The sequence below is a fragment of the Pseudophryne corroboree genome, chromosome 4 (genome assembly GCF_028390025.1).
Source record: "Pseudophryne corroboree isolate aPseCor3 chromosome 4, aPseCor3.hap2, whole genome shotgun sequence".
Lineage (NCBI taxonomy): Eukaryota > Metazoa > Chordata > Amphibia > Anura > Myobatrachidae > Pseudophryne > Pseudophryne corroboree.
In genome coordinates, this window is record NC_086447.1 from 787706426 (window position 1) to 787730686 (window position 24261).

The window sequence follows — 24261 nt, forward strand, 5'->3', positions numbered from 1 at the left end:
TACAATTATGGATGGACTGCCGAGTGCCGACACAGAGGTAGCTACAGCCGTGGACTAACGTACTGTGTCTGCTGATAATATAGACTGGATGATAATGAGATGAAATCAATATATATGTATATATAATATCACTAGTACTGCAGCCGGACAGGTATATATTATATATTTATTATGTAATGACTGATGACGGACCTGCTGGACACTGTCAGCTCAGCAGCACCGCAGACTGCTACAGTAAGCTACTATAGTAGTATGTATAAAGAAGAAAGAAAAAAACAACAACCACGGGTAGGTGGTATACAATTATGGATGGACTGCCGAGTGCCGACACAGAGGTAGCTACAGCCGTGGACTAACGTACTGTGTCTGCTGCTAATATAGACTGGATGATAATGAGATGAAATCAATATATATGTATATATAATATCACTAGTACTGCAGCCGGACAGGTATATATTATATATTTATTATGTAATGACTGATGACGGACCTGCTGGACACTGTCAGCTCAGCAGCACCGCAGACTGCTACAGTAAGCTACTATAGTAGTATGTATAAAGAAGAAAGAAAAAAACAACAACCACGGGTAGGTGGTATACAATTATGGATGGACTGCCGAGTGCCGACACAGAGGTAGCTACAGCCGTGGACTAACGTACTGTGTCTGCTGCTAATATAGACTGGATGATAATGAGATGAAATCAATATATATGTATTTATAATATCACTAGTACTGCAGCCGGACAGGTATATATTATATATTTATTATGTAATGACTGATGACGGACCTGCTGGACACTGTCAGCTCAGCAGCACCGCAGACTGCTACAGTAAGCTACTATAGTAGTATGTATAAAGAAGAAAGAAAAAAAAAAAAACAAGGGTAGGTGCTAGGTGGTATACAATATTATATATATATTATATACAATTATATATATATATATATATATAATATATATTAAACCCATAAACTGGTGGTGATTTATTAAACTGGTGGTCAGGTCACTGGTCACACTATCAGCAACTTGCAAGTAGTACTCCTGAGTCCTAAGCAGACAATCACAATATATATTATACTGGTGGTCAGTGTGGTCACAAACAATGGCAGTGTGGCTGGCACTCTGGCAGCAAAAGTGTGCACTGTACGTTATATGTACTCCTGAGTCCTGAGTCCTGCTCTCAGACTCTAACTGCTCCCCACTGTCAGTGTCTCCCCCACAAGTCAGATAATACAGTCACACTATCTCTCTCTATCACTTCAGCAAGTACTAGTAGTAGTAGTACTCCTCCTAATTCTCCCCAAATTACTACTGTGTCTCTCTCTGTCTCACTCTCTTCTCGAATCTCTATAAACGGAGAGGACGCCAGACACGTCCTCTCCCTATGAATCTCAATGCACGTGTGAAAAATGGCGGCGACGCGCGGCTCCTTATATAGAATCCGAGTCTCGCGATAGAATCCGAGCCTCGCGAGAATCCGACAGCGTGATGATGACGTTCGGGCGCGCTCAGGTTAACCGAGCAAGGCGGGAAGATCCGAGTCGCTCGGACCCGTGTAAAAAAACATGAAGTTCGGGCGGGTTCGGATTCCGAGGAACCGAACCCGCTCATCTCTATGGGACAGCGGGACAGACCGTGAAAAACGGGACTGTCCCGCCAAAATCGGAACAGTTGGGAGGTATGGGTACAGCAGAGGCCTACTGTACCGTACTGCTATATATTATATACTGGTGGTCAGCAAACTGTGCAAAACTGAAATGCACCACAGGTATGGATGGATAGTATACTTGACGACACAGAGGTAGGTACAGCAGTGGCCTTCTGTACCGTACTCCTATATATTATATACTGGTGGTCAGCAAAATTATGCACTGTACTCTTACTATATACTATCTACAATGCAGCACAGATATGGAGTGTTTTTCAGGCAGACAACGTATACTGGTGGTCACTGGTCAGCAAAACTCTGCACTGTACTCCTCCTATATAATATTATACTGGTGGTCCCCAGTCCCCACAATAAAGCAGCACACTGAGCACAGATATGGAGTGTTTTTCAGGCAGACAACGTATACTGGTGGTCACTGTCAGCAAAACTCTGCACTGTACTCCTGCTATATAATACAGTTGCTCCCCAGTCCCCACAATTAAGCAATGTGAGCACAGATATATGCAGCACACTGAGCACAGATAAGGAGCGTTTTTTTCAGGCAGAGAACGGATAAAACTGGTGGTCACTGATCAGCAAAACTTTGCACTGTACTCCTCCTATATTATACAGCTGCTCCCCAGTCCCCACAATTAAGATATAACTAAGCAAGCACAAATATTTGCATCAACAATGAATAAACGGAGAGGACGCCAGCCACGTCCTCTCCCTAACATTTCCAATGCACGAGTGAAAATGGCGGCTACGCGCGGCTGCTTATATAGAATCCGAATCTCGCGAGAATCCGATAGCGGGATGATGACGTTTGGGCGCGCTCGGGTTAACCGAGCCATACGGGAGAATCCGAGTATGCCTCGGACCCGTGTAAAAAGGGTGAAGTTCAGGGGGGTTCGGTTTCCGAGAAACCGAACCCGCTCATCACTAGTATGGGCCAATGCTTGAGGGGTTTGGCCATCCACAACAGAGGCTTGGCCAACCATTATAGAGGACATAGCCTGCAGACAACATGGATACTACAGTGCATGGTCTGCTTATCCTTGTTCCTGCTCTACCATGTAATTGACTCTATGATAATGTAACAATGTATAATCTCAGTGTACTGTCTGAAACCTGACATTAGAGGAAGAGGTGGGGCCCACCAGGGATATCCCCTGTGCCCCGGTGGGCCAGTCCAGCCCTGTGCATACAGTACATACAGTACATGTATTTTACTAAGTCCACATACTGTAGCATACAAATTCTAAACATTAGATTTTAGTTTATAACGTACAGAAAGATAACATGGCATTTAGAAAACTATAGAGCCAAGCATCATATCAATTTTAACATCACTCACACCATCATGAGATGTGTGAAACTGCAAATATCTACTGCAGAATAATCTACATATCTTTTATCATCTCTATAGCCTTAAATAAATACAATGAATGAATATGGAAAGAGCGTTCCTTTTAAAGGCCCTATTTGAAGGCATTATCAGAGTGCTTAGCAGCAGTTTAGGGAACACATATGCTGCTCAGTGCTGTCATTTCATGCATGTCATCATTCATCTGGAATACTCTTATCCTTTGCATTACTTTAATTGTTATTGATTGATTTCACTAGCTACACATTGTTACCATGGCTGATCAAAGTGGGTCACTAAGTAATCTGCTAAATCAAATGTCACATTAGCAGATTCTTGTGGGCTATTATTCAGATTATGCTCTCATGGTAAAAACCTGTCAAGAAATAAGTGACAGGTCAGAGAAGAAAACTGTCTCCCACAAGCAAGGACTGAGATGTCATTAGTGTAGAAAGCTCTTGGCGTGACCAGTACACAGCGGCATACTGTATGTGTACAAGTCACTTTCTCTCCAGACCTTTACATTCTAATAAACATAGGACGCATCACCTTCATCTGACTCATATGGGACACGGAAATAATTCTAGGCATATGATGATGCAATACATAGATATGGGAATATAGGTTCTACTACTTGAAATACATGTTCGGCAACTATAGGGTTAATGTGTATTCTGCGCTGTTGTTAAAATCAGCTAAATGGAATAAAACAAGTGAATAAATTGCGCACTAAATTTACACGTGGCCCCTGTGACAATATAAAATAGTAGGGTACTATAAAAACAACAATGTTTACAGCTCCTTCGGAGCATAAGTGTGGTTATCCAAGGTTTGCTAATCCGAATGTGATGCCTGTCCCTGCCTATCCCTACCTGGTGTGAGCACGGAATTCCTCAGCCTGCAAGATGTTTTCAACCAGGCTGTCTGCAGCTCCAGATGCATTGCCGCTATGTTGCTGCTGCATCCAGCGGGGTGCATGGGCGGGAAAATGACATCACTTGGCAAGCGCCAGGATTGCCAGATGGTTGTGTCTATGTTACCTTCATCATCAGGACTTGGAAGTGACATAATGCGAGGGCAGGAGAGAACTTCCACCCTTACAGCACCCAAATATTTTCTCCGTTCTCCATTTGTTTGAGGTTGTTTTTTTTTTCTATGCACCAGTGGACCCTCGGTGTCTCGCTTCACTCCACCTCGTTCGCCACAGGTTACTATTCCAAATAGATTGTGACATGGTCCCAGGGCCTTATGAAAAAGGTCCTCTCCACGAAGGGAAACTAGACACTACCATTGCCGGATGGCGATGTAATGATGTCCTTGGTGCTGCCACCAGTCTCCAACATGTTTCATGCGTAGAACATATGTTTTCAAGGTAGATTATTGTTTGTCCAGAGTCCAATATTTATAAATATCTTAAAGGCAAATCCCACACCAGGTAGGGTTAGGCAGGGACAGGCACCACATCCAGATTGGCAAACCTTGGATAACCACACTTATGCTCCAAAGGAGCTGTAAACATTGTTGTTTTTATGTTAACCAACTATTTTATATTGTCACAGGGGCCACAGGTAAATTTAGCACTCAATTTATATTCTGCAACTAATCTCTCAATAAAATTCCATGAGGAAAATGTATAAAACATTGGAGTACATAATAGAATATGGGATGTTTATTTTTTCCTCAATTTGTATTTTTTGGTTTATTTGTTTGTTCCTATATTACTGTTTCCAGTATTTTTTAGTTCTTGTACCATGAAAAAAAGCTACTGGTACTCACCTAAATTGCTGAAGTATCTGTGACCAGGTTACTGTCTATTAAGTAGACGGAATCATGGATGTATCTATAATGGGTACAGGATGTGTGTTGCACATGGATCCCTAGATCCTGGGGGGCCACACTGCACTCCTTGCACCAATTCAAAATACCTCTCCATCAGCGCTGCAGGTATCACCTTGAACATAGAGCAAGTGGCGTGTTTCCTGAGATCTGCACCACAGAAATCACTAGAAACATGATACAGGCACAAGGGGGTATTTTACTAAAGGTAGATTCTGTTAAATGTCAGATCGATTTCAGATTGACCCTTATTGATATTGGGCTTCCAGGGTTAAAACACACATTTACTAGCAGATGATTTTTCATATTAATTTTTAAACCGTGTCAGCCTAAAATCGATTAAGAATGTGCTGAAATCGACCAATAGCAACCTTCCTGGAGATCTGCACATGTGCACTACATGAGTTATAAGATGGGGGAGGGAAGGAGAGGTGCAGGGGTGAGGGAGGGAGGAGTGAAGAAGAGGTTTAGGGGTAAGAGAGGGAAGGAGAGGTGCAGGAGTGAGTGAGGGAAGGAGGGAGTGAGAGGTGCATGGTGAGAGAGGGAAGGAGAGGTGTATTGATGAGAAAGGGAAGGAGAGGTGTAAGGATAAGAGAGGGAAGAAAGGATGCAGGGGTGAGGTATAGAGTAAGCAGTGCAGAGGTTAGGGAGGAAAGTAGAGGTGTAGGGCTAATAGAGGAGGGAGTGAGAGATTGAAGGAGGGAATTAGAAGTGCAGGTATAAAGAGAGATAAAGGCTAGGAGAGAAGTAAGTTAAGGATGAATTATTGTAGTGGGGATGACGTGAAACATTAAAGAAAAGAGAAATAAAAAAGATATGGGGAAGAGGTGGATGTACACAAGGAAAATAGTATTTTTACAACTTTTTTGGCGGGGGAGTGTGTGGCCATAGCTAGATTTGGTTACACCACTGGAATTGGTCCTCCCCCCTACCCACCCTTTCCCCTCTCCCATGTGTCCCGGATTATTTTTTTTTAAATATAGTAACCCTAATGTAGGTTATACTAAAACAATGTGAAAAGGCTATGAAAATAATGATGATAAATATGTCCAGTAGTGTTTAAAATAATCACCCTGGTACTTGTTTGTATTACAGTTTCATAGTAGAATAATATGAGCCACGTTCTGAGCAGACATTAAATAGAGATGAGCATTTATAGACTGAATCCCTTCCCATTAAAGTACTGGCAAACATATCCACTTTATTTCTGGGAAGAGGTTTATAATATGTTGTGAAACTCCTCCTACCGTTTGGCTTTGCTAGCCGGGGAAAGAGAGACTTATATGGCAATACCCGGATATTTCGAGTCACTCAAAGGCACGTCACTTAGGGAGGCTGCTGCCTTTTGTCATCACAAGTGGACCTATCCCAAATGGTCCAAAAGTATGCGGAAAGATAAAGAGGAGTGTGAAGAAGATGGCACAACCATGAGGGGGGTAAAGGGGATGATTCCTGAATGGGCACTTATCTAAAAAATGTGAATTTAGGTATTCCAGAGATGATCTGCTTGCAATGATTTTCTTGGTCACTCATGGATGATATGAAAGATAAAACATAAAAGAACCTAAGGGGGTAATTCCAAGATGATCGCAGCAGGAATTCTGTTAGCAATTGGGCAAAACCATGTGCACTGCAGGGGAGGCAGATGTAACATGTGCAGAGAGAGTTAGATTTGGGTGTGGTGTGTTCAATCTGCAATCTAATTTGCAGTGTAAAAATAAAGCAGCCAGTATTTACCTTGCACAGAAATAAAATAACCCACCCAAATCTAACTCTCTCTGCAAATGTTATATCTCTCCCCCCCCCCCTGCAGTGCACATGGTTTTGCCCAACTGCTAAAAAATTTCCTGCTGCGATCAACTTGGAATTACCCCCAATGTATAGTGCTTTCTTAATAGCAAAAACTTCCGGATTGTATATAATTGTTCTTAATTGGTATAAAGTTGGGAGTTATGTCAAATGTTTTATAGATGTACATTAATCGTGGGGTACCTCACTTACAATGTAAGTGGTTAAGTGTAACTCTATCAAGGTATCTTTATCTTCAAAATATAAAATTCTTCCTTCATATACGATATACGCTTGGATAAAGGTATATGAACAGTCCACAATCAACACACTTTACTTAAAAAATAAGGGTATGTTGTTAAGGTATCTTTATACTGTTAATGATCAGGTGCGTATCAATTACTCACAGTGGAAATGGTAAGGTTCCTCTCATAGCGGTTTCTTTGGTGCCAAAGAGATCTGAAGACGAAGTTGTACAATTAAAAACTTATTAAATGTACAAAAACACAAAAAAGACAGCTAACAAACAATCAGGTAAAAAGTATTGTCCAGGGGAGATGGCTATCTCTGGGGAGTGCGAGGACCAATTTAGTAGGAGCAGGTGTCCTAGATGCCAATAATTTCACGAAAAGTGTGTAAAAGATGCGTTCCTACCTTCCCCCAGATCCAGACAAAGTGTGCCCCTGTTCAATACCAACTTATTCAACGTGTTTCGAGTTTAGTACTCTTTATCAAGGCTTAGGGTTGCATGGCTACTAGTACTGATACTTATAGTGAAAAAGGAAATGAATGATGATTACATCACTTCTGGCTCCAGGTCGTTTGACTAAAACTTAATTGAGATATAAAACTTAAAATTTTAACATGGGAAATCATAAAATAAACAAGAATGATAATAAATCACATAAAAGGTCAATCTAGAAAGTCTTAATGGAAAATTGGTCCCGCTGACCGGAAGTTTATGATAACGGGAGACGGAAGTTGTCTAAATCCTGCAATGTGTTCTGGGGGATGTAGTAACAGCAGCCGCAATTTGTAGTATTCAGCATTGTGGAAGCCGGAAGTCGTCACGGATTCGCAATACATATAGGAAATTTAGTTCTCGGCGTTCGGGATTTGTGATGTTAAGACATCCGGAAGCTGGAAGTCGTCATTGGTTAGCAGTGTTAACTGGGAGATGTATTTATTTATTAGCAGTTTCTTATATAGCGCAGCATATTCCGTTGCGCTTTACAATTAGAAGAACAGTTATAGAACAAAACTGGGCAAAGACATAGAGGTAGGAAGTCCCTGCTCGCAAGTTTACAATCTATAGGGAAATAGGCATTGATACACAAGGATCGATGCTACCTGTTGCATAATGTAGTTCTTTGCTTCCGGGATCCATAGTGATGAATAAGACTAAGTTCAATAGGCACTGTAACTGATGGATGGCGATATCATCTCAACTCGGGTCCTTCATAGTTTTGCCATATTGCTGCTATCTGATAGGCACTTTAATAAAGTTTTAGCAATGGAATGGAAGTTCTTTATTTCCTTAAGTATATTGTTACTCTGGGAACTAAAATTGTGGTCTGTTGGAAAATATTATAGTATGCAAATGGCTTTATATGGATTTTGTGAAAAAAACAATACTAATAGAACCATGAGTGAGCTGCTCTGATATTGTTAAAAGGATTAAAAGTATTAAAAAGGTGGTGCAGAAGGAGGTATGGAATTAAAGGAATGGTGTGTGAAATTAAAGGAACCACTTGAGTTTGAAAATCCTGGTTCAGCCCATTGGGATTTAAAGTTTTCAGGGAAAATATAAGCTTTATTTCTGCTTTAACCAGGTTCTTTTCAATATTTTTATCACTCCACGTGGATTTGATAAGTTTTATTCCCATGAAGCATTTAATATGTTTGGTCGAACAATCATGTTTGAGTTTAAAGTGGATCAAAAGGTGGTGAGTATCTAAACCTTTCTTAACATTTCGTAGATGTTCACCGATCCTGGTTTTAAGGGGTCGCGTAGTCCTCCTGATGTAGTATAGACCGCAGGAACACTCTATCAGATAAACCACATTTGAGGTGTTACAGGTGATGAGATCTTGGATTTTAAGTTTTTTACCATTTACAGTAATTTCATTATATTTTCTGGTGGAGTCCCTGATGTTTCTACATCCTAAGCATGATCCACATCGGTGAAAACCCTTTGTCCTATTAAGGTTCTTGCTTGGCATCAGAAGGGTGCTTTTCACTAGTTGATTTTTTTTTTTTCAAATTACTCGCTCTCCTGTATATAAAGGTTGGTTTTATGGGTATGATATCACTAAAGACTGGATCTCTGGTAAGAAGGTGCCAATTTTTATTGATAATCCTTTCTATTTGTGTTGAGAGTCATATTGGCTGATAAAAGACCACTTTTGTTTATCCTTCATCCCATTCCTTTCTTTCCTTGTTTTTTTTATTGTAAGAGGGAGGGTTGGTCTATTTTTTCTACACAGTTGATGGCATCCATAAGTTCTTCTTCCTTATATCCTTTATCTAGGAAATCATTCTTCATCTGATCTAGTTGTAGTTTGAAGGTTTGTTCACTACTGACGTTCCTTCTAACTCTCAGGAATTGGCTTTTCAGGACTCCTTTCAACCACAAAGCTTGATGTTGACTATCAACAGAAATAAAAGTATTGACGTCCGTGGGTTTCTGATAGATCTTCGTATTTTACTTGTTATTTTCTAAGTAGATGGTTAAATCCAGAAAATGTATTTCCTCATGGCTGCTCGTGAGCGTGAATTTGATGTTTAGGTTATTGTTATTCAATTGTTCAAAGTAGCTGTCCTAATCTTCTTATGTGGAGTTCCAAAAAAGGAGGACATCATCGATGTACCTATACCAATGAAGGAGGTTGTTACCCGAGATTGTATTTCCATAAATATTATGTTCTTCCCAGAAGCTCATAAAAAGATTTGCATAACTAGGCACTTTCAAGAACTTATGGACAAACATCTAAATGCAGGTGGCCTCACGAAGGAGGAATACGACTTTATAAACATAAAAGACCCTGTAACTCCTATGAAAGTTCATAAAAGTACTGTGAATCCACCAGGTAGGCCAATCATAGCAGGTACCAGTAGCTTAACATCTAGCCTATCATCACTGGTGGACTCCATCTTACAACCTCTAGTCACTTCCAATCATTCTTATTTAAAAGATATCGGCAATGCCATTATGAAACTCAATAATATCAACTGGAGGGAAGGCATCTTAATGGCCTCAGCAGATGTTACTTCGCTTTACACCTGCATAAGACATGAAAAAGGCCTTGAAGCAGTATCTTGGTTTCTAGAGAAAGCAAAAGTCACAGAAGAAATTTCACAATTGAAGATACAAAATTTATAATACAAAACAACTACTTTTTCTTTAATGGGGATTTCTTCTTATTAAAAAAAACTGGTACAGCCGTGGGTACAAATTTTGCATCTAGTTATGCAAATCTTTTTATGAGCTTCTGGGAAGGACATAATATCTGTGGAAGTACAATCTGGGGTAACAACCTCCTTCATTGGTATAGGTGCATCGATGATGTCCTCTTTTTTGGAACTCCACAAAAGAAGATTTGGACAGCTACTTTGATCAATTGAATAACAATAACCTAAACATCAAATTCATACTCACTAGCAGCCATAAGGAAATACATTTTCTGGATTTAACCATCTACTTAGAAAATAAGTTAAATACGAAGATCTATCAGAAACCCACGGACGTCAATACTTATATTCCTATTGATAGTCAACATCATGCTTTCTGGTTGAAAGGAGTCCAGAAAAGCCAATTCCTGAGAGTCAGAAGGAACTGCAGCAGTAAACAAACCTTCAAACTACAACTAGATCAGATGAAGAACGATTTCCTAGATAAAAGATATAAGGAAGAACTTATGGATGCCATCAACTGTGTAGACAAAATAGACCAACCCTCCCTCTTACAATAAAAAACAAGGAAAGAAAGGAATGGGATGAAGGATAAACAAAAGTGGTCTTTTATCAGCCAATATGACTCTCAGCACAAACAAATAGAAAGGATTATCTATAAAAAATCGCACCTTCTTACCAGAGATCCAGTCTTAAGTGATATCATACCCATAAAACCAACCTTTATATACAGGAGAGCGAGTGTTTTAAAAATCAACAAGTGAAGAGCACCCTTCTGATGACAAGCAAGAACCTTAATAGGATAAAGGGTTTTCAGCGATGTGGATCATGCTTAGGATGTAGGAACATCAGGGACTCCACCAGCAAACATAATAAATTACTGTAAATGGAACAAAACTCAAAATCCAAGACTTTATCACCTGTAACACCTCAAATGTGGTTTATCTGATGGAATGTTCCTGTGGTCTATACTACATCAGGAGGACTACATGACCTTTTAAAACCAGAATCGGTGAACATCTATGAAATATTAAGTAAGGTTTAGATACTCACCACCTTTCGAACCACTTTAAACTCAAACATGACTGTTCGACCAAGCATATTAAACGCTTCATGGGAATAAAACTTATTAAATCCATGTGGAGAGATAAGAATATCGAAAAGAACCTGGCAAAAGCAGAAATGAAGCTTATATTTTCCCTGAGAACTTTAAATCCCAATGGGCTGAACCAGGATTTTCAAACTCAAGTGGTTCTTTAATTTCACACACCATTCCTTTAATTCCATACCTCCTTCTGCACCACCTTTTTAATACTTTTAATCCTTTTAAAAATATCAAAGCAGTTCACTCATGTTCCTATTTAATATTGTTTTTTTTCACATAATATATATAAGGCCATTTATATACTATAATCTTTTCCAACAGATCACAATTCTAGTTCCTGGAGTGACAATATACTTAAGGAAATAAAGAACCTCCATTCCGGTGCTAAAACTTTATTAAAGTGCCTATCAGATAGCAGCGATACTGCAAAACTATGAAGGACCCGAGTTGAGATGATATCGCCATCCATCAGTTACAGTGCCTATTGAACTTAGCCTTATTCATCACTATGGATCCCGGAAGCTAAGAACTACATCTCCCAGTTAACACTGCAAACCAACGACGAGAACTACATTTCCCGTATGCATTGCGGATCCGTGACAACTTCCGGCTTCTACAATGCTGAATACTACAAATCACGACTGCTGGGACTACATCCCCCAGAACACATTGCAGGATTTAGACAACTTCCGGCTCCTGTTATCATAAACTTCTGGTCAGCAGGACCAATTTTCCATTAAGACTTTCTACATTGTCCTTGTGCAGTATATGATTTATTATCATTCTTGTTTATTTTATGATTTCTCCATGTTAAAGTTTAAAGTTTTATATCTCATTTAAGTTTCAGTCAAATGACCCGGACACGGAAGTGATGTAATCTTCACTCATTTCCTTTTTCACTATAAATATCAGAACTAGTAGCCATGCAACTCTAAGCCTTGATAAAGAGTACTAAACTTGAAATGCGTTGGCTAAGGAGGTATTGAACAGGGGCACACTTTGTCTGAATCTGGAGGAAGGTAGGACCGCATCTTTTACACACTTTTTGTGAAGTTATTGGCATCTAGGAGCTGGTAAACTGGACACCTGCTCCTAAATTGGTACCCGCACTCCCCAGAGATAGTCATCTACCCTGAACAATACTTTTTACCTGATTGCTTGTTAGCTTTCTTTTTTTGTGTTTTTGTACATTAAATAAGTTTTTAATTGTACAACTTCATCTTCGGATCTCTTTGGCAGTGTTATGAGCCACGGCTGTGGCTCATTTCCATTTTTGCATTTTGGTTATGTATTTTATGTTATACTTCTGTTCATGTTCCTCGTGGGTGTCATGGGGTGCTCGGAGCTCACCCTTAAGGAGGGGATACTGTTATGAACCACAGGTAGTGGTTCATTCCTATTTTATGTTTATAAAGTTGTCTTGCATGCCAGGATTTCCTGTTGCTCTGTTTTAGAATACTCTTGTCTGCTGCCGCTGGTGAGTCTGTGTAATTGCAGCTTGTTCCCATGTGTTCAGCCTCACCTGGCTGCTAATTGCATCTTGTCAGTTTGGAGTCATGCAACAGGGCAGCTGCATGAGATTATTAATTAGGCCTCTCTGTTATATGCTGGCTGACTGCAATTCACAAACGCTGGTGATATTTTGGGTATCCAGTCTGCTTGAGTTCTGAGCTTGGTTCCTGCTAGTTCCTGAGCTTCCTGTGTCGATTCCTGTGTCAGTCCCTGTGTCGATTCCTATGTCTGATCCTGTGTCCTGCCGTGAGGCGTTCCTGTCCTGAGGTCCAGTGCCTTTGCCTTTGCCTGTGCCTGGTCAAGTTTCTGGCTTCTTGGTGTCCACCGGTCTTTCGTTTGGGATTCTGCCTGTCCTCCAGTTTTTAGAGTCTGTGTCAGCAGCATTGGGAGTTCCTGTCCGTTTGCCAGTGTTCGTACCGGTTCCGTGAGTAGCGGCTCTGCTGCGTCCGTCGGCCTAGGCCGCTGTATTCCATTATTATTTCTGTCACTGGTGTTTTGCAGAGGGTTCTGCTTATGCTGTCACCGCCGGTACACAAAAGTATTGTGTGGGCGTGTGGTCAGCATTTCCTTTGTTGTTCTTTTCCTTTGGCGGCAAACCGCACATACATTTAGTTTTAGGCTAGTTAGTAGCCCCTGGCTTTTGGTTGTTTTAGTAAGAGGGCCCCTTGTTATCACCCTGTCTCGGTACACTCTTTGTCTCTCATTAAGACCTGAGGGGGCATCGAAGTTTGGCAGACGTAATCCGCCCTTCAAACGCGGCTGCCATGGGCTCAAGCAACCATAGTCTCGCAAGAGTGTACTGACAGCACGAGCGAGACAACGGGGATAGGGTGCCAGGGGCTATTCCCTTTCCATTCCCCTTTCCCAGCATTATGTTCCAGTGCTCCGGTCCTTGCAATAAGATCTCCTCAGACCAGAGTGCTGGAATCATAACATTATCACCAGCCATACCACAAAAAAGAAATAAAACTTTTTTTCTTTTTTGGCCCAGTCCAGTGTCTAGTCTAGAATCCAGTCCGGTGTTTAGAATCCAGTCCGGTGTTTAGAATCCAGTCCGGTGTTTAAAAAAAAAAAAAAAGTCTTGTTTTGTTTAGCAAAAATTTTGTCCTGCCTTGTCTAGTCCTGCCTTGTCTAGTCCTGCCTTGTCTAGTCTTGTCTAGTTTTAAATCCTCCTATGTCTACTATGCAAGCCCTGCAGGCATCTCTCGCAGCCCTGAACTCTGTTTTCAGTGCTTTGAGACCAGAGCGACTAGAAGTTTTGCAGCAATCCCTAAAGCAACTGCAAAACCTTCTGACTAAAATCTTGCTCATCTTGCCAGAAGTCGTTGAGAGTACATCTATCTCTAAAGAGACTCTTGTTCACAGTATGGTGACAAGAGAATCCTCTGGTTTAATTGAAGAGAAAAGGTTTAAAAGTTTTCTGCGGCCCAGGCTCTCAGAAGAGGAGCGTCTGCGTCGCAGAAACTTAAACTTATGCCTATATTGTGGGGGTTTAGGCCACTATCTGCAGACCTGTGAGTTGCGCAAGCCAAAGTGTGGTGACGAGTCTTGCCCTCTGGCCAAGTTGAGTCAGGATACAAGACCTACTCCTGTCTCTACTGTGGCAGAGGTACTTGTCACACAACCCACACTAAAAAGCTCTCTGTCCTATAATTGGGGTCCTTGGGCAAGGGAGCCCCATTATAGATTTAGGAATCAAAAGAGAATGTTTCTCTCCTCTCTTGAGGTTCCTGTTGAAGCAGAGTTGCAAGCCCCTGGAGTGGTGCCCGATGCCCAGGTTCCTGGAGTGGTGCCCGATGCCCAGGGTCCTGGAGTGGTGCCCGATGCCCAGGGTCCTGGAGTGGTGCCCGTTGCCCAGGGTCCAGGAGTGGTGCCCGTTGCCCAAGGTCCTGGAGTGGTGCCCGTTGCCCAAGGTCCTGGAGTGGTGCCCGTTGCCCAGGTTCCTGGAGTGGTGCCCGTTGCCCAGGTTCCTGGAGTGGTGCCCGTTGCCCAGGGTCTGGAGTGGTGCCCGTTGCCCAGGGTCCTGGAGTGGTGCCCGTTGCTCAGGGTCCTGGAGAGGTGCCCGATGCTCAGGATCTTGGTGCGGTACCCGATGCCCAGAGTGCTGGAGCGGTACCCGATGCCCAGAGTGCTGGAGCGGTACCCGATGCCCAGAGTGCTGGAGCGGTACCCGATGCTCTAGCTTATAGAGGGACATCAAATATTTTAGCTCAGATTTCCATACCAGAAGGGGTCTCAGAAGCTGTTACTCCAGGTAGGGACTTGAAGAGCGCAACCCCAGAAAGGGTATCTGAAACCATAGTTCTAGAAGGGAACTCGAGAAGCAAAACCCCAGAAGGGATCTTTGAAGTAATATCCCCAAGTGGGGTCTCGAGAGACGCAACCTCTAAGAAGGGTCTAGAGGTCGCTTCCCCAGGAAAGAACTTAAGAGGTGTAGCATTAGTGGAGGTGCTGAAGGTTATAGCTTCAGCAAAAGTTCCGGAAGTCATAGTTCCGGGAGAAGTTTCGATAATTATCGACTCAGAGAGGGAGGCCGATGGCTCGGTCCCAGTGGGGGAGGCCGACGGCTCGGTCCCAGTAAAAGAATCGGAGGCCACTGCCTCAGTGGGGTTCCCGGAGGCCACTGCCCCAGCGGGGTTCCCGGAGGCCACTGCCCCAGGGGGGTTCCCGGAGGCCACTGCCCCAGCGGGGTTCCCGGAGGCCACTGCCCCAGCGGGGTTCCCGGAGGCCACTGCCACGGGTGGGGTTCAGAAAGTCACTGCCCCGGGTGGGGTTCAGAAAGTCACTGCCCCGGGTGGGGTTCAGAAAGTCACTGCCCCGTGTGGGGTTCAGAGAGTCTCAGCCTCGAGTAAGGTCAATAGTGACCAGGTCCTAGCAAAGCACTCCAGTCAGTCAGATGGGAAGGAAACAGATCCTGACTCTGATATCTCAACATCCATAATCTTTGATGGGGACTTAGCCCATTTTCTGGCGCTTTACAAACACTATTACATTATTATGTTGTCTAGACCATTTCTGGGCATCACTTCAGAGAATCTTGTGCTTTGTCTGATTTATTCTTTTAGAGGAGAGCCTTTTGAGTGGGCGACCAGCCTAATGAAAGCTGAAGATCCCATTCTTCAGGATCCCCCAGCATTCAGTGATGCAATTATTAAAAGATATGGTTCCAAAGAAATTGGTTTAGGTTCCTCTAAGTCACCCGTCTTGTCTGCTGAGAGTCCACTAAATACTGTAAACTCGGCACAAGAGTCCCAGCCCGTTGTTTTGACTGCAGGATGTGCTTTTCTGACTTCTTCTTCTTCTAATAATAGTACTTTGCCAGAAAGTTCAGCTCCCAAGGGTAAGAAACCTGTGTCTGATTTGAACGCAGCCTTGCTGGGTAGTACCATCAGTTCAGACTATGTTTGGGGAATTACCTTGGTCAGACCTAAAGAGCTTTGTAAAAAGAAGAAGAAGAAAAAGAAATAATTTTTGACTCTTGCCTTGATATTAAAAAAAAAAAAATATATATTTTTTTTTTCTTATCTTGTGTCCAGTGGCCACCGTCAGGGGGAGGGCACTGTTACATGCTGTGGTTGCAGCTTGTTTCTGTTTTCGTGTCTGTTAGACCAGTGTGTCAGGTTTTTTTTTGTGTATTTCTTGTTTTGGATAGTCTGTATTTTGGGGTCTTTTGACCCCTCCTCAAGGGGGGGGTAATGTTATGAGCCACGGCTGTGGCTCATTTCCATTTTTGCATTTTGGTTATGTATTTTATGTTATACTTCTGTTCATGTTCCCCGTGGGTGTCATGGGGTGCTCGGAGCTCACCCTTAAGGAGGGGATACTGTTATGAACCACAGGTAGTGGTTCATTCCTATTTTATGTTTATAAAGTTGTCTTGCATGCCAGGATTTCCTGTTGCTCTGTTTTAGAATACTCTTGTCTGCTGCCGCTGGTGAGTCTGTGTAATTGCAGCTTGTTCCCATGTGTTCAGCCTCACCTGGCTGCTAATTGCATCTTGTCAGTTTGGAGTCATGCAACAGGGCAGCTGCATGAGATTATTAATTAGGCCTCTCTGTTATATGCTGGCTGACTGCAATTCACAGACGCTGGTGATATTTCTGGGTATCCAGTCTGCTTGAGTTCTGAGCTTGGTTCCTGCTAGTTCCTGAGCTTCCTGTGTCGATTCCTGTGTCAGTCCCTGTGTCGATTCCTATGTCTGATCCCGTGTCCTGCCGTGAGGCGTTCCTGTCCTGAGGTCCAGTGCCTTTGCCTGTGCCTGGTCAAGTTTCTGGCTTCTTGGTGTCCACCGGTCTTTCGTTTGGGATTCTGCCTGTCCTCCAGTTTTTAGAGTCTGTGTCAGCAGCATTGGGAGTTCCTGTCCGTTTGCCAGTGTTCGTACCGGTTCCGTGAGTAGCGGCTCTGCCGCGTCCGTCGGCCTTGGCCGCTGTATTCCATTATTATTTCTGTCACTGGTGTTTTGCAGAGGGTTCTGCTTATGCTGTCACCGCCGGTACACAAAAGTATTGTGTGGGCGTGTGGTCAGCATTTCCTTTGTTGTTCTTTTCCTTTGGCGGCAAACCGCACATACATTTAGTTTTAGGCTAGTTAGTAGCCCCTGGCTTTTGGTTGTTTTAGTAAGAGGGCCCCTTGTTATCACCCTGTCTCGGTACACTCTTTGTCTCTCATTAAGACCTGAGGGGGCATCGAAGTTGGGCAGACGTAATCCGCCCTTCAAACGCGGCTGCCATGGGCTCAAGCAACCATAGTCTCGCAAGAGTGTACTGACAGCACGGGCGAGACAACGGAGATAGGGCGCCAGGGGCTATTCCCTTTCCATTCCCCTTTCCCAGCATTACGTTCCAGTGCTCCGGTCCTTGCAATAAGATCTCCTCAGACCAGAGTGCTGGAATCATAACAGGCAGCAAAGAAACCGCTATGAGAGTATCCTTACCATTCCTACTGTGAGTAATTGGTACACACCTGATCGTTAACAGTATAAAGATACCTTGATATGGGTCAACATACTCTTATTTTTGTAAGTAAAGTGTGTTGATTGTGGATTGTTCATATATCTTTATCCATGTGTATATCATATATGAAGGAAGTATTTTATATTTTGAAGATAAAGATACCTTGATAGAGTTACACTTATCCACTTACATTGTAAGTGAGGTATGCCACGATTAATGAACATCTATAAAACATTTGATGTAACTCCCATCTTTATAACTATTAAGAACAATTATATACAATCCAGAAGTTTTTGCATTTTTACCTAAATTCACATTTTCTAGATAAATACCCGGATATGGATGGAATAGTTGAGATTTCTCTTGGTATCCAATATTTTCCTTTGAATTCAACTTTATTTATTACAATAACATAACACAGATGTGTTTCCGAAAATTAATTATAAGACTGGTGTAGCATTCCATAATAAAGGTTAGGATCCTTGGTAATTGGCATTTTGGCTGCCAGGATGAAAGCATAAAACCATGCCATATATATTTATATATTTTTAACAAAACTAAAATAGCAACAAAATAAAAGATCATTGTAGTAACAAAGAGAAACTGAATTCCTGAGGAAATGTTTCTATGGTAGTGGGTGAAATTCTGTTCCTCAGAAAAGTTAGACAATGCTTAATGTTTGCTGTGTATCTGCAGAAATGAATCTCAAACGACATAAAGTTGTCTAGTATCCTCCAAGCATTATTTACGGAAACATGCTAAGTTGGTTTATAAGAACTATAGTACCATCTATTCCGTTCAAACCATTAAATATTAGGACAACATTCAAATGTGCTCTACTTGCGTTTTTTAAATCTTATATACAAGATGAATTGGTCTGTTTGTTTGTTTGTCCGGTTATGCATTCGGAAACCCGTGCACTAATTAGGATGAAACCAACACACAGTGGTCCACTTGGCTCCTGGTTAGGTTTTTGGGGTCCCGGTCGGACCTCCCGTTTGTGTACACTGGGCAAAATTTTGACTAGTAGAGTCTGTTCTGAGCCTTCGACTGGATGGATTTAAGCAAAAACTTCACAGAGTGATAACATTGGATTCTGGAGGACTTCCAGTTCCGGCTCCCATATGAACGGGTGCCAGCCAGCACAGCACGCAGCGCCGCGTAAGTGGCTCAAATCCCGGCGGTTCCCGCAGCTTAGGTAAGGGGAAGGCTTCCTCCACCATATGGAGAAGTTTCTCACCTCTCCCATGCCGGCAAAGCAGCAGAGATCCCGCTCTGAGCGGCGGCGGGCAGAAAACAATATGGCCGCCGCACCGAACTCACTGGAGGGTACACAGCCGCTAGATGACGGTTCTCAGCCTGCCTCCCCTGACCCTGCAGCTCCGGTCTCGTATGGAGATGTGGTGAAAGCAATTCAGGTAATGATGGGGCCCCTCATGGAAGCGCACGCTGCTAAGCTGACACAGGTGGCGCAGGACATTAAGTCTCAGCTGAAACAGCTGTACCAGAGAGTATTATCCTCTGAGCAAAGATTGGGGGATGTATTCCAAGATGTGGCGGAATTGAAAATGAATGCTGACACTACGCAGAAATCTTATTATCAAGTTATGAATAAATTAGATGACCTGGAAAACAGGATCAGGGGCTTAGCAGAATCCCTTAAAGGGCCAGACCTATACCGTTTTTTACAAGTGTCCCTCCCGGAGTTGTTGGAATTCAAGAAGCATGTGCAGACATGGTAGTGGAGAGGGCCCACCACCTGGGTCCGCCCAAAACGGGTCAGAATGCGAGGCCACGTGTGGTGATTTTTCGTTGTTTAAACTTTCTTCACAAAGAAGCTATTTGGTCTGCTTCCAGGAGACACAGGGCTCTTTCATGGGATGGTGGTTACATTCGTCTTTTTCAGGATTACTCCGCAGAAGTATCCCGAGCTTGCAGGGACTTCTCTCAGATTTGCTCCCGCCTGGTCCAGAAGGGCAGAAAGTTTGCACTGCTGTACCCCGCACGTTTACGGCTCTTTGAGGGGGACTCTTTGAGGGACTTTTCCAATACAGCTGACGTGGCTGGGTATTTATCTGAAGGCCAGAAATCGGGACATTCGTCTTCTCCTAATTCTCCACGTTCCACATCATAGGCCCTGAGTCGGGGATTGCATGCGGTACCGGTTGGATGGTCTGGGGTTCCGGGCAGGACTGTTCATTTACTGGACATTTGTATGGCATCCACGAGCTGGGAATTACTGCCTAAAAGTTTACCATTTAGTTCAAATGTATCTGGCACCCTCTTTTTCAGTTTAATCTGTTCGGTTGGGCTGGGGGGGAAGCTGGGATTTTCATTTCCCTCTTTGACTGTTGCTAATGGCTGGGGTGTGCTAGGGGTTAGCTTGCCATGTTTTAAGTTTGCCTTACGAGTTATATATGGCTGGAAGTTCTTATTTCTTGGACGGAAGAGGCGCGTTGTTGCCTCATGTCCTGTTATGTTTCTTTTTTCTATGTGTTTCCCTATTTGTGTCTTGTCCTGTCTCCCTTGTATATCTGCACAAGTGTCGCGATGGAATAAGTAGCGGTGGCTGGACCACTGATTCCGTTATGTTCTCGTCATTGCTTCAATGGTATTGTTTAGATAGGTTGCATGTCTTCTATAACAATTAGCACGTGGAATGTGGGGGGTATTAACTCCCCGGCTAAGAGGAAAAAGATCCTTATGTATTTGAACAAGCTCCGTATTGATATAGCGTTTTTACAGGAAATGCATCTCCTCCCTCTAGAGATTGCCAAACTTAACACACTTCGGTGGTCGGTATCGACCTCTGCCTCATACACCTATAAGGCTCGGGGGTGGTCATCTTACTTAGACAGTCATTGTCTCATAATGTTCATTCTGTGCATGTTGACCCGCAGGGTCGGTATGTTATTGTAGACGTTACAGTAGACTGCACACGCTTATTACTATGCAACATATATGCTCCGAATAACCGTCCCAAAGCATTTTTCTTAGATGTGCTAAGCAAATTGTATGGTCACACTGATTATAATATTGTGTTGGGGGGGATTTCAATGTGGTTTTGTCCCCTTTCTTAGATAGGAATTTGGTTGCGGGTCGGGGGACTAGCTCCCCGAAAGTTGGTATCCCGTATATGGCACGCCGACTGCAGGTGGTGGATGTGTGGAGGGCATGCTATCCGCTTGAATGGGATTATACTTGCTTATCTGCTGCTTATGGCACGCTCTCCCGCATTGACTACCTGCTGTTGTCAGAACATATGTTCCCTAAAGTAATGGATGCTAGGATTGAAGCTATTAGTATCTCTGATCATGCTCTGTGCTGGTGCGAGTAGACAAGGGTCCAGTGAGGCAATGGCATTTCCCGGCTCATCTGGCTAATTCATTGAAATTTCGTAACATGTTGGAAGCAGCATGGTTAGATTACAAGAGTAATAATGCTAGTTTTGAGTCTGAGAAGCCTCTGACGTTCTGGCAGGCGTCTAAGCCCGTTATGAGAGGGGTTATTCTGTCTTATTGCGCACACATGGATAGACAATTAGATGGCTCTTACTTGGAAGCCCAGGCTGACTTGACAATTTCCTTCCAAAGGTTTAAGCAATCCTCGACCCCCACTAATAGGGCAGATTACAATAATAAAAAGGCCATTTTTGATAATATTCTGAATCATTTGGAAGCCAAACATACCTTTTATAGGAATGCCTCCTTTTACAGATATGGTAATAAACCGGGTAAATTGTTGTCCTTTTTATTGAAAGGGCGTCACTCTTCTTCGGTAATTAAATCCATCCGCACGGGTGACGGTACTAGAGTCAGGACTAATGCCAAGATTACTGAAGTGCTGAGTTCTTTCTATTCCCAATTGTATTCTCAGCCTCTTAGTAATTTACCCAATAGAGAGGCTTTTTGGGCTAATCTCAATTTACCTTAGATGTCTGACGTTCAAGCCTCTTCCCTCATGGCACCTATTATGGTGGAGGAGGTGGAGAGGGTGATTAAGGCACTGAAGACTGGAAAGGCCCCGGGACCGGACAGCCTCTCCAACGACTATTACAAAATCCAATTGCCCCATATCCGTGACACATTGCAGGTTTTTTTTAATGAGTTGTTTTCAGGTCAGGCCTTAGCTAGCTTCTTTAACTCAGCGTTCCTTAGGGTGCTGCCAAAGCCGGGTAGGGATCAGGAACTACCGGAATCGTATAGGCCCATCTCCCTGCTCAACACGGACTATAAGTTATTTACAAATATATTAGCTGACAGGATTAAACTTATTTTGCCCTCTATTGTACACCCTGATCAGTCGGGATTCATTCGGGTCCGTCAGGGTGTTGTCAATATCAGAAAAGTCTTAACAGTGATGCAAGGGTTACAGTCTTCCTCAGATAATGACACCAATGTTATCCTATCACTTGATGCCGAAAAGGCATTCGATATGGTGACTTGGGACCGTTTATTTGATACCCTACATAGGTTTGGGGCCCCGTGTGCCTTTGTAGATGTGCTGACCCGCTTATACAAAGACCCTGCCACACAGATGTTAGGAAATGGTTATATTTCTTCCCCCTTTTACATTCAGAGAGGCACTCGCCAGGGATGCCCCTTGTCCCCACTGCTTTTTGCTCTGGCCCTGGCGATAGCTCTCAGAGGCGCGTCTTCCTTTAGAGGCATTTATGTTGGCAGACTGGAGGTTAAGATAGCATTGTTTGCTGATGATATGTTGCTGTTCATCTCTGACCCCAGCAACTTAATAGGACCTATTGTCTCCATCATTGACGGCTTTGGATCTTTTGCAGGTTACAAAGTAAATCTTTCCAAATCGGAACTGATGCCTCTATCGGGAGATGCGTCTTCTTTTAATGATCACCCCGTTTTATCTCAGTTTCCTAGGACCCAGAGGGTTCTTAAGTATTTGGGGATAATGATCCCCACGTCATTGGAATCGTTGTATACAGTTAATGTAGTAACGGTCTTGACAGCTATCCGCGATCTCCTGAACGGGTGGGTTAATTTGCCTCTGTCTTTGCTGGGTAGGGCCACTGTACTTAAAAGCGTGGTGTTTCCGAAGCTCTCATATATACTGCAGATGTTGCCATTACGCCTTACAAAAAAGGACTGCAAGTCTGGAAACTCCATGTTCTCTAGATTTCTATGGGGAGGGAGGAAGCCTAGAATCTCTTATGCTAAACTTCAGCTGCCACGTGCGGAGGGGGGGTTGGGGATTCCAGACTTGGAGGTTTTCAGTAGAGCAGTGACAAAGCCTATAATATATCCTATATTAAACACTCTAAAAGGTTAATGAACACAGTACGCAATTGGCGTATGGAATACCGTAAGAGTACGCACGTAGCGTAACAAACGCTTAGCCGTGAACGAGACGCACGAGCGGCACGGTCGCTCACGGCTTAAAACGTAAAGGCAAGCACGCTATAGGCTGCCGGTTACCGTAATGATACACTATCAGCGTAGCGGACGCTCGAGACCACGAGGAGATCACGAGCGGCGCTGACGCTCACAGAGTTAAACCTTTGTAACAGTGATAAGGTGTAAATGCAACACAGTGTAACCTTGTTAGTTTAAAAGCTGTATGAGCGACTCTTACGCTCTGAGAACCCTTTAGCAATATAATAAACACTCAAATACCGGTCTAAGGGTCTAACACCTTTTAAGGGAATGAATGAACGTTCAATTGCAAAAGAATACACATTACAAGTTATACACTACCAAACTAACATAAAAATACCTAACCGAGTTACTACACATTAAAATACAACAAAGACACAATTACATTTAAAAGGGGGAAAGGAGAGAGAGAATGGCTTACAACAAAATAGGAGATAAATATGGTTGCAGAGAACTTACGCACAAGGGGAACAATCTCAAGCGCCTTTCTGGATATCCAGCTCCCGATTATCAGTGATGAGAACCGTTGAAAAGAGTAGAGAGCTGGCCCAGGTCGGCTTGTCTTTATATACACTTACATACAGTACAGTACAATGGTCCCTACATTCTTATTGTTCATTGGACACAGGAATCCGTCTCCGCATTATAACAAAAGGTCATAGGTTGGTTCATACAGGTGGGCTGTGACTATTTCAAACTGCTCAGCTGGGAGGGAAACTGGGTTTCCCGCCGCATGGGTAATAAAGTGCAAATATAGTAAATGTCCATAAACTTCTTATGTCCATAACTATACACACGAGCGAGTAATCCGCTTCAAACCAACACCAGAATATTGCTAATTATATTCTCTTCCGATGGATACTAAACACCACTGTGTAACCCCTGTCTGACCCTTCCTATCAAACAAAGAGGAATCTCTTTGTCCCCGAACATGCTATATTAACTAAACTTTCAGATTCTATCAAAGGGACCATAATCTACAAAATACATTATATGACTAAATTATGTTCCGATTGAGTCGCCCGCTAGACGCACACAAACTCTACCGTAAATGCGCATACCGTGCGCCTGCGAGTGCACGCGACCGCGAGTATACGCACGCACGGGAGAGCTCATGCTCGTGCAGCGGGCACACGCATGAGGTGCATATATGGCAATGTGCAGCGTGATATTTTTCTGACTTTGACAGCAGTGATGTTCCGTTATGTCACGGACTGGTTATGGCACAGGAACTGTTTGCCC